General features: G+C 53.6%; 2 long non-coding RNA genes across 2 annotated transcripts; both read right to left on the minus strand.

Annotated features, from left to right (window-relative positions):
- Window positions 1–3021: 3021 nt before the first annotated feature.
- LOC139074543 (uncharacterized) lies at window positions 3022–15036 on the minus strand. The gene is made up of 3 exons (XR_011524236.1): window positions 14845–15036; window positions 5141–5329; window positions 3022–3578 (listed from the first exon to the last, which is right to left on the minus strand). It is a non-coding gene; the product is annotated as an uncharacterized lncRNA (long non-coding RNA).
- Window positions 6052–13761, minus strand: LOC139074542 (uncharacterized). Its single transcript, XR_011524235.1, has 2 exons — window positions 10125–13761; window positions 6052–8392 (listed from the first exon to the last, which is right to left on the minus strand). It is a non-coding gene; the product is annotated as an uncharacterized lncRNA (long non-coding RNA).
- Window positions 15037–15117: the final 81 nt, after the last annotated feature.

Genomic DNA, 15117 nt, shown 5'->3' on the forward strand with positions numbered 1-15117 from the left:
CTCCTGGAAGGGCCTTCCCCACCCCTTCCTGGGATGTTCCCCAGAGCTGGCGAATGTGAGGGGCTCAAGGTCATCAGGGTCGGCGTGAGGAGTTACTCTGCTTTCTGCCCTGAGGGTAGCACTACGCAGGTCCCCAGATTCGGGGTGACTGAGTGTACCCTCCCTGACATCCTGGTCATCTCAGTGCCCAGGAAGTAGGCGAGGACAAGGAACAAGGCACAGGGGGACCACATCACCTGACCTGAGCCCCAGTGCGTGGGAGGGGCCTGAGTTCCAATGCCACTTGGCCGGATTCATGTCCCCAACCTACATCCCCTCCTCCCATGCCAGGCTGTCAAGCAGGGGAGAGGGAGGCTGTGGTGGCGCCAGCCCCAGTGGAGGCCAGGGCTGCAGAGGGCTGACCAGGGGCCGAGCGGAGAACGTCCCAGTCAGCGAGGGGGGTGCTGCTCTGTGCCCAGCTGTGCCGCCAGCAAGCGTCCCCAGGAACAAGGCCCGTCTCTGTCTTGGGGACAGGCACGCCTTTGTGGCCCTCCCCCGACCAGCATGGCTCTAGTCCTTGTCCTCCCCTCCCCCACAGCTGGCCTCGGCCCCCAAACCCACTCAGGCCCGGCCGGGAGCTGAGAGGGGCTCCCCATGCTGTTTAGGAAGAGCTTTTTCTTATTCCTTTCTTTGTAACTTCTTCAAAATATTTGATTTACCAAGAGGTTGATGCATGGAATAGCACAGAGGTGAGATGTCCCTCGCACCTGTATCGAGCTGCCGGGAACAGAATGGAGGCAGGAAGTACACCTTTACCTGGAGGGGTTGGCGCGAGGCAGGGGCGGCAGCAGCAGGGACGGGCTCCCAGGCGAGGCTGGTGCTGAGGACCCAGCTCTATGCTTGGAGAAAGGTAAACGGGACCCCCACCAAAGCCTCAAAGGTGGATGAAGGGTGGAAGTGCCAGACTAATGGGAGAGGCACCGACGTTGTAGGAGGAAATGTGGAAATGGTCTTTGTGATAAAGTCAACAAGCAATTTTCTGCACAAAACTTCAAAATGAGTGGATGAGTTTGACTTCATCAAAATCAAGGACGTGCGTTCATTCACCAAGGGGCCACCGGAAGCTGCTGGCTGCAGTAAACATTCTCAGTAGCTAAGCCAGAAGGAGCAGACACCCTGGACCACAGCTCTCCAGGTGGGGTCTAAGGGGCCCTTAGGGGCCCTGAGCTCCAAACTAGTTTCATGACAACATGGAAGTGTGTTACAGGCTGGCAAAATTCTTATAAGATGAGGTCATTAGGGTAGGCCCTAATCCAACTTGGGTGTCCTTATAATAAGGAAACTTAGAGACATGCACACACAAAGAGAATGTCTCGTGGAGAGGGAGGCAGAGGTGGGGGTGATGCATCTACAAGACAAGGAGCACCAAAGACGGCCTGCAGACCCTCAGAAGCTGGGGAGGAGGCCTGGAGCAGACTCTCCCTCGAAGCCTCAGCGGGAACCACCCCTTGATTTCATACTTGCAGCCTCCAGGACTGGGAGACAACAAAGTCCTGGTGTTTAAGTCATACAGTTTCCGGTAATTTCCCACGGCAGCTCCAGGAAACTAATATAAAGTGATTTGCCTTTTTCACTGGGCTCTTGTTTGCACAGATGGTGCAAAAGCCATAGTGGGCAAAGCTGTTGGCTCCTTAGCAAGGATCCTGGGGGGCCTGCCGGGGCGGGGCTCCCTCCTCCCCTCACTCCCCATGGAAAGAAGTGCAGAGTCAATTAGGGACGTCCAGGGTGAATCAGCAAACATTTCTAATTTAACTGAATCTAGTCTCAGCCCCAGAGGGTGAGGAATGGGATGTCACACCAGCGTCCTGCTCGCTCTGAGGGGCGATGCCGCCCAGGAAGTGCCCTCCCGTGATGTCCAGGTGTGAGCTGAACTGGCGGCTTGAAAGAACCACTGACCGACGGGCTGTGGTTGTTCAGGCCTGGGATCTGGGCAGACGTTTTCTCCAAAGTGAATGAGGGACCCTGTCACTTCAAGGAAAACAAGGGACAGTCTTCGTTGCCGTGGTAAATTCTAGCTTTCAAGTGGAGATGAGAATTCTGGACGCTGCCCGCAGTAAGCGAGACAGCTTCCCGCCCTGAAGGCCTGTCTGAGGAGCACGTGGTGAGGGTGCCGTGTTGGACATGGGACGAGTCGGCCTGTGGGAGATCTGTGAAACTCTGTGAACCTTGCTTTCCACGCGACCAAGGCAGGCTGTCCCGGAATCAGGACAGAGCAAGATGGACCGAGGGCGGAGAGGGGACTGGTTGGGCTCACGTTCCAGATCGCAGCGCACCTTAAGAAACTGCCTCTTGTTGGGGTTCACTGTCATATCAAAGGAGACAGCCCACAATTATCCAAAAAGGCTATTTACGTGCCCCTGCCTTTTCTGACTACCGTAGAATCCGTGTGAAGCAGGATTTTCTCCGTACACCTCAACCAAAACGATGTACATAGTCTCCCCAGAGACTGAAGGCAGCCCAGCGACGAGATCCAGCTGCCCGCCGGGCACTGTTCTTGCCGTATTTTTAAAAATAATTCTTTTCCATAGAAATGTGCTCTTTATATGTTGAATGCTAGCTCCCCAAAATGCCACCAAGTGACATGTTGATAAGGCTGTGTCAGCTCACCTACCTTGAGAGTCTCAGCAGGGTCTGAGGGGGCGGGGGCAAGCGTGGGGTGTGTGTGAGGTTTTGGGGTCTGGATTAAGCGGGTCTTTTGGAGGCTAGATTAGGATTGGGCGAGTTTGAGACATGATTCGTTCAGGGTTGGTGGGCACATAAAGGATAGGAAGTGAGTTTAGAGACCCCAGGAGCCTGGCTGAGCTCTGTGCCTCCAGGTCCTAAGCAATTGCTTTCAGGAAGTTCCCCAAACAAATGAGGCACCTGCAACTTCGTCTGCCTGGGGCGCTTCCTGGTCCGTGAGGGGCTGGTAAACTGTGTGGTGCCCATGGCTTCGTCAGCGGTCTGTCACTGCTGTTGTGAAAGGAAGAATCAAGGCATGTTGTGAATTTTCAGTTTTATTTTCTCATACAGTAAATACTGACAGAGATAACCCACTAACAAAAGCGCTTTGGGGCTCTCAATAATTTTGAAGCATGTAAAACTGCCCTGAGGCACAAAGGTTTGAGAATGGCTCCTGTAGAAGCCACCAAGAGAACTCCTGCGGATGGACAGGACGCAGCGCCAGCAATCCCCGTGGAAAGTGGACAAAGCTGCGAATGGGGAGGTCATAGGGGAACCCACAGGTCCAGCTGGTCCTGGAGGAGATGTTCAAACTCCATCATCAGAGAAAGGAAAGAACTCTTTTCACCTCTTGGGATGGCAGATGTAGAAAGCTGGCTAGCACCCAGGGTCGGCAGGCGTGGGGACAGTGGGGGCAAGGTACAGCGAGCTGTGTGGGACTGAGTCACCAGAGGTCTGCTTGTCCCCCCCCCACCTGCAGGCCTGCTCCTGGGGCGGGTCCACAGGGAGGGGTCTGATGCCGCCGGAGAGCCAGGCGCCGGTGGGAGAAAAGGTGCTGAGGGAAAAGGGGGAAGAGCGGGAGGCGGGCCATACAGGTTCTGTGAGTTAGAACATATGGACACGAAAAAGAAGAAAATCAAGTATTAGGAACAAATGCATTTTTCAAGAACTTGTGCAAACAAAGGCCTTAGAAGAGTAATTTAGGGGCAGGGAATGGATCTAAAAGGGAATAAAAGTAGAAATTTTAAAAAGAGAGAGAAATTAATAGGTAATGCGCAGTCCTGTGAATGATCGAATACTCACCCCCCAACCTATGAAATCAAATCCCCGGGACCCTCCCGGTCGTCTCCGCGCCTACTCCCCAAAAGTAATCGCTGTTCTGAACTTGGGATTCCTCCTGCCAATGAACACGTTTCCACGTTTACAACCTGTGCACATCCCCCAGAATGTTGTTCGTGGTCATTGCGTGTGTTTTTAAACAGGAAGTTAAAAACTCTATGTAAGAGGAAGTTAACGTAAGTCTCACCTGCCACCACCCAAGGCTGCAAACCAGACAGGTGCCAGACCACCCATGCGGGCAGACCACACAGGGAGAGGCCCACGTGGCTGCAAACAGGGACTTCCTGCCACTGCCCTGTGGTGGGACAGTGTGGAAGAGCTCCTCCCTTCCCGGTCAAGCCCTCAGATGAAGCAGCCCTGGCCAAGAAGCTGACGGCAGCTCAGGACCCAAGCCAGGGCCACCCAGCTGGGCCACTCTCAGCTTCCTTTTTTAAATTGTGGTAAGATCGACATAACATTAAGGTTATCATTTTAACCATTTTTCAAAGGATTTTTTACTTTTATTTTCCTTCTTCTCCCCAAAGCCCCCCAGTACATGGCTGTATATTCTAGCTGTGGGTCCTTCTAGTTGTGGCATGTGGGACGCCACCTCAGCCTGGCTTGATGAGCAGTGCCATGTCCGTGCCCAGGATCCAAACCGGCAAAACCCTGGGCCGCCAAAGCAGAGCACGTGAACTTAACCACTCCGCCATGGGGCTGGCCCCTAACCATTTTTAAATGTACAGTTCAGTGGCATTAAATACTGTAGGGGAGAACGACAATTCCTCTGCCCTCTAGGTCCTTCTGGCTGGCCTAAGAATTAAATTCACTTGCAACAGAATAACAGGAGAAAATCAAATAAAGCTTTATACCATGTAGACATGGGAGAAACCCAGGAAAACTGGGTAACTCAGCCAGAATGGCCAGAATGCCCCCTTAAATACCGTTTTCAGCTGAAGACAAAGGAGGATGTTGGGGGGGGTGGGTTTAGGGCTTCAAAGGGGAAGAAGGCAACTCATGGAGATGGGAAAGGAAATGTTTAATAGATAAGAATGGGCTTAGCAAGGACCTTCACAGTAAACTGATACCAAGTGCTATGTGTGGGGATGGCCCGTCCTGGGGACAGGCCTTCTGCCTTAAATTCTTTTAGGCAGTTAGGGGGAAGGTCAAAGTTTCTTTCAGAGCTTTTTGTTCTTAAAAATAATCAGGGCAAAGAGACACATTTTGGGATGGCAAATTCTGATCCCCCACAGCACATTCGCCTTGTGCAACCATCACCACCACCCATGTCCAGAGCTTTCCATCCTCCCAAACTGAAACCCTGTCCCCATTAAACACTCACTCCCTTGGGGCTGGCCCCGTGGCCGAGTGGTTAAGTTCGCGTGCTCCGCTGCAGGCGGCCCAGTGTTTCGTTGGTTCCAATCCTGGGCGCGGACATGGCACTGCTCATCAAACCACGCTGAGGCAGCGTCCCACATGCCACAACTAGAAGGACCCACAACGAAGAATGTACAACTATGTACTGGGGGGGCTTTGGGGAGAAAAAGGAAAAAAATTAAATCTTTAAACATTCACTCCCCACCTGCCTCCCCCGACCCCCGGCACCCACCACCCTACTTTCTGTCTCTATGGATTTGACGACTCTGGGGACCTCATATGAGTGGAATCGTGCAGGATTTGTCCTTTTGTGACTGGCTCATCTCACTCGGCGTGATGTCCTCAAGGTTCCCCCAGGTGGTAGCGGTGTGAGGCTCCCACGACCTGCCTCGGGTCGAAGGAATTTGCTGGAGCGGCTCACAGAACTCAGGAAGCCAGTTCACTTACTAGATCACCACTTTATTACAGAGGATACTAAAGGATATGAACGGACAGCCAGATGAAGAGATACTTAGGCCGAGGTCTGGAAGGGTCCCAAATGCAGGAGCTTCTGTCCCTGGGAGTTCGGGTCCCTGGGGCCTGGCACTGGCCTGGCGTTCTGGTCCACCAACCTGGATGCTCTCTGAACCCCCCTCCGTTTGGATTTTATGGAGGCACCAACCCTCCAATCACAGTTTGTTCCCCTGGCCACCAGCCCTCATCCTTAGGGGGTTTGCAAAAGTCACCTCAGTAACAGAAACCCAGTTGTGGTGGAAAGGGGATTGTTATGAATGACAGGACATGCAGCCTATGTTCATCGCAGCCTTATTCACAATAGCCAAGGATGCAGGGTCGGTGAGCTGAGGAGTCGAAAGAAAGATTTCTTGGACACTCAAGATCTGGCAGTAGTGCTCTTTTATTTAGAGAATAGAATAGCATGGGGACAGGACCCATGGGCAGTCAGAGCTTCTGCTGCGTGGGGACAGGGCCCACGGGCAGGAGGAGCTCCTGCTGCTGCCCCGAGTTGAGGGTTAGGGCTGATTTTATAAGGCATGGGTATGTGAGTCATCTTTTTACAAGACAAAGGAAAGAACATGAAAAAAAGTTAAAATGGTATCAGTGCAGGTGGGGTCTGGTCATTGGGTGATCCCATGACTTTTAGACAAGAATCAAATCGGATTAAGTAAAGGTCAGAAGCCACCACCCTAAATCAGTTACATGAGATTGCCAGACAGCAACCAACTTAAATTCTTGTCTCTGGCATTAAGAGTTTCTAGAGATAAGGCCATCCCCCTTCTTCCTGGCACAGAGAGGGAGGCATCTTTACAGATAGAGGTTTCCCTTAGAAATGTAAATATTTCCCAACAAAGGGGCAAGCAAATTCCACTCCTCGGAGCCTGCCTCTCATCTGTAGTTTTAAAATTAACCAGTCTAAAAATCCTCATCAGCCAAGACTTGGAAGCAGCCTAGGTGGCCATCAAGGGACGAGTGGATACAGAATATGTGCTATATATACACAACCGAGTACGACTCAGCCATAAGAAGCTATAAAATCTGGCGTGACAACAGGGATGGACCTTATGTTAGGTGAAATGTCAGAGGGAGAAAGTCAAATACCATATGATCTGACTCATAAGTAGAAGATTAAAACAGCGACAGATAAACACACAGAAACAGAGACTGGATTGGTGGTCACCAGAGGGGAAGAGGGGAGGCAGCAGGACGAAAGGGATGATTAGGCGTAAATGTGTGGTGATGGATTGTAATTAGTCTTTGGGTGGTGAACATGATGTAATCTACACAGAAATCAAAATATACACAACAATGATGTACACTCGAAATTTATATAATGTTATAAACCAATGTTACCACAATAAAAAATAATTTAAAAAAAAGACACCCATGTCACCTTCATGGCTCTGAAGCAATTTGAGGAACTGAGAATGAGAGACCAAATATTCTAACAAAAGATGCTCCCATTGTTATTGTTGCTCAGGAATTTCCAAGCATTTTGGGAGCCGTGAGCCAGGAATCACAGATGAACACCAAATACATGTTTATTATAAATCACAACATCACATATGGATATGCCACGTTTTGCTCGTCCATTGTTAAAACCAAAATTCAACTGAGTAAATGGGAAGCTCTAATTGGCTTCACTAAGCGCCTCTGAATCGGGCAGCACCTCATCTAGCCACTAGAAGGGAGCTCTGCAGGCTGCAATAGGAAGGAGGGTCGGGCAGGGAGCTCCCAGAAAAGAAAAGGAAGGCTAACTTGGGGCCAGGGCGTCTCGTTGTCTCCTGGGGGAAGGAAAGGTAGGGGCTTTGTCACATGGATGCCTCTTCTTCTGGGGAGCCAAGAGGGCCCAGGTGAGCGATTACCCGACTGGTGTTGACCAGAAAATTCCAGACTGGTCGATTAAGATGACGTTTCTGGGAGAGGCTGAAAGTGCAGTTAGATCAGGCCTCAAATCCAGGCTCATGTCATGGGCTTTAGCACAAATAACATTGTTTGGGGCCTGTGGTTTTCTTTTTAACGCCATTCATCCATCAAGGGACACTGAGGTTGCTTCCTCGTTTTTGCTGTTGTGAACAATGCTGCTGTGAACACGGGTGTGCAGTATGTCTTCAAGACCCTGCTTTCACTTCTTTTGGGGAAAGACCCAAAAGTAGGATTGCTGGATCACACAGTAATTCTGTGTTTAATTTTTGGAGGAACCTGCACCCTGTTTTCCACAGCAGCTATACAAATTCACATCCCCACCAACAGCACACAACACCCCAATTTCTCCTCATCCTCCAACAAGAAACACTTGTCGTTTTCCGTGTTTTGAGAGCAGCCGTCCTGATGGGTGTGAGGCACCGTCTCACTGTGGTGTCAGCTTGCATTTCCCTCATACCAGTGACTTTGAGCACCTTTTCAGGGGCTTGTGGGCGTTGCCTTTGGAGAAACACCTGTTCAGGTCCTTTGCCCGTTTCTGCATCAGGCTGTTTGTTCCAGAGCTGAGTTGCAGGGGTTCTTTACATATTCTGGACGTCATTCCCTTAGCAGATACACGATTTGCAACTATTTTCTCCCATTTCATGGGTTCTCTTTTCACACTGTTGATTGTCCTTTGACATGAAGAAGTTTTAAATTTTGATGTAGTCCCCTTGATCTAGTTTTTTCTTTTATTGCCTATGCTTTCGTTGTCGGATCCAAGAAATCACTGCGTTCCTGGATTCTTGACCCACAGAAACTGAGAAATAGAAAATGTTTGTTATTGGTTTAAGCCGCTCCTTTCTAGGATAATTTCTTAAACGGGCATAGATAATTTACACAGTTGTTCTCTTCTATTATCATTGCCAATGAGAGTGGTTCCTTAAACCACCTGCCTCAGACACTCAGGCCCATCCTCCTGCCTCCATGTTCACCAGACTCACCCCGCCCCTGCCACAACGCCTCCCCGCAGGACCAACCATCCATCCTGGCCTCCCTGGCTGTCCACACTCCCCTCCTCGCCCAGCTCAGCCCTTTCCCATCATGGCTGCCCTTTCTGTCTTGTCACATTCTTCTGGCCAAACCCCATTGCAGTTAAATCCACCCTCCGGCCCTCCCACACCCCCCAGAGGAGCTGGAGGAACAGGTGACCACACCCAGGTCAGCCACACAGCGCTGGCCCACGCCCCACCCTCTCCCAAGTCTGGCCTCACACCCCCTCCTCCCCTCCCCTAGTGCCCCCCCCACCCCTCACCCCACCACCCTCCGCCAGCTGGTGGACTTGCTTCCTCCCGCATCCCTGAAGAAGAGAAGCGATCAGCGGAGCCTCCCCATGTGCCACCTGCGGTCAGCCCACCTGCCCTGTCCGTGCCCAGGTCTGCTGCCCTTCCCTCCCGTCACCGCCCACGTCCTGCCAGGTGACAGGGGCCACCCATTCGCGACTGCCCTGGATCCCAGCCCTTGTCCACCCAAGGACCAGGCTGAGCACGCCCCTCTCTTCTTCTGCCACAGGCCACAAACGCCTTGTCAGTTCTCCCACGCTGCCAGGCCTGCTCCTTCCACAGCAAAACCACCCCAAGCACCACGTGTGCGCCGGCTCCACCCCTCGTCCTTCCTGCTCCCTCTGACACTGTGGCCGCCCTGGCAAGGTCAGGAGTGAGGCTCACCAGGAGGCCACACCCGAGGCCCTGCAGCACCCCCTCCCTCATCCCCTGAGGCCTGGGATTCTCCTCTCTCTCCGGCAGCTCCTCTCTGACTCCCTGATCCAGCCCTGACCTTGTCCTTGGCCCCCGTCCTTCTCTGTCTCCCCCGCCCCTGGGTGGTCCCTTCAGCCTCCTGGGTCCAAATGCCCCCACACCCAGTGCCTCTCCCTCAGACGGGCTTCTCCAGGCTGATCCCCACCCTGAGCTCAAGACCCCAGCAACCCCTGATGTGCATCTCTGGGGTGCATCCACCCCAAACCAGAGACGCCTGCCCCCTCCCCTGACCTGCTCCCTCCCCTGCAGCCCATGAGACTCCAGCCAGCTGGCTGTCCTGGCTCTTCTCTCTCTTGCCCAGTCCACGGGCATTCCATTAGCAAATCCAACGCTGCTGGCCACCTCACGGCCACCCTCTGGTCACTGTCCCTGCACCCTGGGGAGAGCAGTGGGCCCTTCTCCACCTCCAGCTTCCTTCCACCTTGCTCCCTCAGTCTGACAGCACCCAGCGCCCAGAGGGACCCTTTCAAACCTAAGTTCTGTCCTGTTTGTCCCTGCTGGATGGCCTCAAGGGGTCCCCTGTTGCCTCCAGACTTCATCTTTTACAGTTCCTATGACGTGTGGCATCTCCTGCCTCGGGACCTTTGCACAGGCCTTGGTGTTTTGTCTGTAATGCCTGAGTGGCTCTCTCCCAGGCCCTAGAGGCTGCTCAAAGGCAGCTTCTCAGTGAGGCCTTCCCTGACTCCCTTCCCGGCCTCCCTTCACCTCCGATGGCCTCTGCCCCAGCGCACTCACTTGTCCACGCCCCGAAGTCAGCCCACATCCGGGGACTCAGCGTTTGCTGAAAGAAGGGGCTTGGCGACGCTCTGTGTGAGCTGCTGCTTCACACGCACATCGTGGGCCAGCCCAGTCCACAGCCCCCGGTGTTTGGCGGCCGGGGCTGGCATCCATTGGGCCATTTATCTTGTTTTCTGCCGCCCTCTCTTCGCCTCCGCTTGTCTGGCCTGGTTCCTGGGGGATGATGCTGCGGGCCTGGCGCGGACACAGGATGGTCCTGATCCAGCTGGAAGAGGAGTCCTGGCGTCCTCCCTGCTCACGCCCAGCCATGTGGACGCTGCATGCTGCTGCTTCCAGGGCAGCTTCTCGCCTGCTGACCCATCAGGACCTTCAGCCTATTCCTGGAGTGGGTGTACAGCACTGGGCACCTGGGGTAGGGGGCGCCCAGGAGGTCCCTGGCGGTCCCCTGCTGCCTGTGCAAGAGTGCCAGGGGGTCATCCCTGCCGTCCACCGCCTGGGCGGCCCCAGTCAGGGCTTAAGGGCTCCTGGGAAGGCGCCCAGGCAGCACAGGCTGTGACACAGGCACTGGGCCCCCAGCCCCAAGCCCACCTGGATGGGGTCAGAGCTGGCCAACAGGCCCCTGAGTCTTCTCCCCAGCCCCCTAAGCTCTCCTCCTCCACCCCTCTTCTTCCGTGACCTGAGACTGGTTTCATCCCTTCAGTTCCTCCCCCAAACTTACATTTCAAATGCTGGCCCCTCAAGGCTACTGTCTGGGCTGGCGCTAGAGGGTCCATGTGGCAATGGAGCAACTTATGGGTCCTTCTGGGTCCTAGGGGGTCTTCCCTTTCCTGAGGCACATTGATACCCTGAGATCACGGGGTCAGCAGCAGGCAAGCCAACTCCTTCCTGGTCGCCATCACGCCACCCCCTGCACTCCCGGCCTCCTGCCCGGGGACGTGATGGACCATTTCTCGGGCAGGGACTGAGCCGGTCCAGGCCCAGCACTGCTGGCCTTCCCAGAGATCTTCGGACCCACAGTGTAGCCCAAGGCCATTATATGTGTGAAGTGAGGCCCGAGGTGTCCCTGGGACAGCATCTCCTGTAAGTGACAGCATTGAGTGATGACTTGAGGTTTTGATAGCAAAGCCAGGGAGCCATATTGAGGATAAAGGAAGCTGTGTGGACTGTGCTTTAGGTCTGCTGACGGACGCATCCAACCTTCTTTAATTCGGGTGCCTGGTAACACCAGCAGGTGTTGCCTCCAGGAGGCCTAGGGGGTGTCACAGCCCCTTCCTGCAAGGTTGGAAGCAAACAATTCCTTCCTGTGTTCCCTGAGTCAGCGGGAATGCTGGTGCAAAGTCCGCCGACGCCTCCCTCTCCCACCCAGGTGGTCAGGCAACTTCTGAGACGACGCAGCCCCCGGAGCCTGGGCCTGCGGGATGCCTTCCTCCCTTGCTGACCCAGCACCTCCGTCTCCACCTCTTAGAAATGGGCCCACGAGAGTTCCTGCCTCAGAGAATTGCACCAGGGGTTGGACCTGAGCACTGGTCAGCTGTTCTCACCCCACAGGCATCTAAAATGTCCTGAGCGCCTCGCTGGCCTTGCCAAGGTCAAGGGAGGGCCAGTGCCAGCGGGGGCAGTGCCAGGACGGGTCTCCTGCAGGCCAACAAGCCCAGTCCTTCCCCTGGAGTCGCATATTTCCTTCCCCCCAGGGCTTCTGCTTCTGCCACAGCTGGGGAAAAAGACCGGAGACAGGGAGCAGCAACCCCGCCCCTGGGAGCAGACCCCCAACACAGGCCTGAGCCGCCGGTGGCCCTGCCCCGCTGACGGCCCCACGTTCTTCTGCATCTGTCCCATCTCCCACCCAGGACAGCGAGCGTATTCAGAACAAGGAGGGGATGCCCAGCAGGTGTTGTTTTTAAGGGTTTGAATTTTGTTTTGCATTTGTAATTGCCTTATTTCTTTGTTGTAAAATTCACACACGGTGAAATGCACATTTGGAAGCGTTTTGACAAATGTCTACGCTGAGTGGCCGTTATCCCATAAAGATACAAGCTGAGGTTCTCAGACACTGGCCTGCACGGAATCATCCCGGGCTCGTCAAAGGCCAGGCTGTGGGGCTTCTCCAGGCCTTCTGGCTCAGTGGGCCCGGGGGCCTGCGGGAGAACGACGGTTCAAAAAGTCCCCGGGGGTGCTGGTGCTGCCGGCGGGATCACACTTTGAAACTCTGGTGTAGAAAAGAAGCACCGCCCCAGGGAGCCCCCTCCTGCCCCTTGCTGGCCAGTTCCAGCCTCCCCCAGAGGCAGCCACTGTGGGGATTAGTATCAGGATGGAAGAAGCAGCCTGTCCTTGAACTTCGCGTAAATGGAATCTAGGGTACGTATTCTTGCGGTCTGGCTCCTGCATCCACCACAGTGCTCGTGAGATTTACCCATGTTGTTACGGCACCAATAGCCCCTTCTTTCCATCGCCGAGTGGGTTACGCTGTAAGGAGCCGCCACATTTTATCCAGTTCTCCTGCTGGTGGACATTTGGATTGTTTCTAGTTTGGAGTTTTTATCAATAAAGCTGCTGTGAATATCTGTGTGCAAATGTCTGTGTGGACATTTTTTCTCTAGGAGTGGAGGAGGTGGTTCCCCTGGTGAGTACACGTTTAACTTCATGAGAACACACTGAACTGTTTTCCAGAGAGTTCATTTCGTGCCATCCTGCATTTCCCCCAGCAGGGCCTGAGAGTTCCCGTTGCTCCACATCCCCGTCAGCACTTGGTGTTGTCAGTCTTTTTGTATTTTTTTTTTTAAGATTTTATTTTTCCTTTTTCTCCCCAAAGCCCCCCGGTATGCAGTTGTATACTTCAGTTGTGGGTCCTTCTAGTTGCGGCATGTGGGACGCCGCCTCAGCATGGCTTGATGAGTGGTGCCGTGTCCGTGCCCAGGATTCGAACTGGTGAAACCCTGGGCTGCCGAATTGGAGCACAAGAACTTAACCACCTGACCACGGGCCGGCCCCAGTCTTTTTGTATTTTTGCCGTTTGAGTGAGAGAATAGAGATATCTCAGTGTGGTTTTAATTTGCATTTCCCTGATGAATAGTATATATCTTCACCTGTGAAGTGTATTTTCTATTTTTGCATCCCAACAGACAGAAAAATCCCTTCCACAAAGATGGAAAAAGTGGAGAAAATGACCCTTGACCTCTACCTCGTAATATACACAAAATCAATTTGAGATTCATCCAAGTCTCTAACATAAAGGCCCAAACTAAAATGTTTCTAGAAGAAACCACAGGAAAATGTTTTTCTCATTTTGGAGTAAGCACATTTTTTTTTTAGAAAAGATACAAAAAAGCACTAACCATAAAATTAAAAATTGATATACTGAACTTCATCAAAATTAAAAACTTCTCATCAAAGATACTGTTAAGAAAATGAAGGGACCAGGCCCATGGCACAGTGGTTAGGTTCACATGTTCCACCTCAGGGGCCCAGGGTTCGCAGGTTCAGATCCCGGGTGCACACATGGCACTGCTTATCAAGCCATGCTGTGGCAGGTGTCCCACTTATAAAGTAGAGGAAGATGGGCACGGATGTCATCTCAGGGCCAGTCTTCCTCAGCAAAAAGAGGAGGATTGGCAGCAGATGTTAGCTCAGGGTTAATCTTCCTCAAAAAAAAAAAGAAAGAAAGAAAGAAAGAAAATGAAAATGTAAAGCTAAGCCACAGATCTGGAGAAAACGTCTGCAATATTTGCACATCTGACAAAGACTTGGTCCAGAATATATAAAGATCTCCTATAAATCAATAAATTAAAAAAAAAGAAAGAAAGACAAGCAACCTCATAAAAACCAGCAGTTATGTTTCCCATGACTGATTTTCTACATAAAGCCCGACACCTTTTGAGCCCTATAGCTCCTTATTTGGGACAGATTCCCAGAAGCCGGTTCCCAGAATCAAAGGTGTGAAATTTGGATAACAAAAACCTAATTCAAAATGGAGGCAGGAAGCAAAGAAGGAAAAGCTATTATGCAGATGCGCCCTGCAGCAGCTAATTGACACCAGGGAGCAGGAGGAAGGAAGATTCCCTCCTCACCCAGCAACAACCCAGCCAATGAGAAGCTGCTACATACATCTCAGCCAAGGAGAAGTCGCCACCACTCCAACTCTCTCCTCCACAGATCTTCCATTTAAAGCACTCCCCTCATTTCCGCTTCTGCCCAATAAAGGCGAGCCCCCTCTCCTTTGCTCTCTGGACTTGCCCGTGGTTCACCACAGTTTTCATGTACCCAACTGCAATTCCTCAGCTGTTCTTGAATAAACTCATTTTGCTGGTAAAAATAACGGGCCATTTTCTTTTCAGGGTTGACAGTCAAGGAAGGAAGAACTCCATGCTCGTGGCTCTGGATCTGTGCAGGCCCTACCCCCCAGCCACCTCTCCAGGCCCCTGCTCAGCCATCAGGCACGTCTGACCCGAGCGAGGGCCTGGAGGGCGCGGCCAGGGCAGAGCTCCCGCAGCCCCACGGGGGTCAGGGGGCAGCGACCCAAGCCCAGGCCCGCGCACCCAGCCCACTGCCACCGACTGCCCTCCCCGCGGGGAGCAGTGGCCCGGCACAATCAGGGTCCGGAGGGGCGAAGGCCCGTTTCATGGTTTGCAGCGCCCAAGGGCTGGCGCGACCCACTCTGCGGCTCTGCCCGCCGGGGCGGGGGGGGGGGGGGGGGGGGAGTTTCACCCATCATTGGTCTGACCTGACTACAGCCCCCTCCGCATTGCCCAGGGGAAGGTGACGGGGCGCCCGTCGGGGATCGCGAGGCTCCGGGTCGCATCACTCCGGGGGCGAGGCCGCCCGGCTCCGAGGGTGGGTGTCCCAAGGCCGATCCAGGCCGGGGAGCGCCGCCCCGCCCTCCGCGGCCCCCCAGGAGCCCAGCCCAGCCGAGCCCAGCCCAGCCCAGCCCTTCGCGGCCGCCCGAGGAGCCGGCACGGGGGCGGGGCGTCGCTAGGGGGCAGGGCGTCGCTAGGGG

The sequence above is a fragment of the Equus przewalskii genome, chromosome 11 (assembly GCF_037783145.1).
Source record: "Equus przewalskii isolate Varuska chromosome 11, EquPr2, whole genome shotgun sequence".
NCBI lineage: Eukaryota > Metazoa > Chordata > Mammalia > Perissodactyla > Equidae > Equus > Equus przewalskii.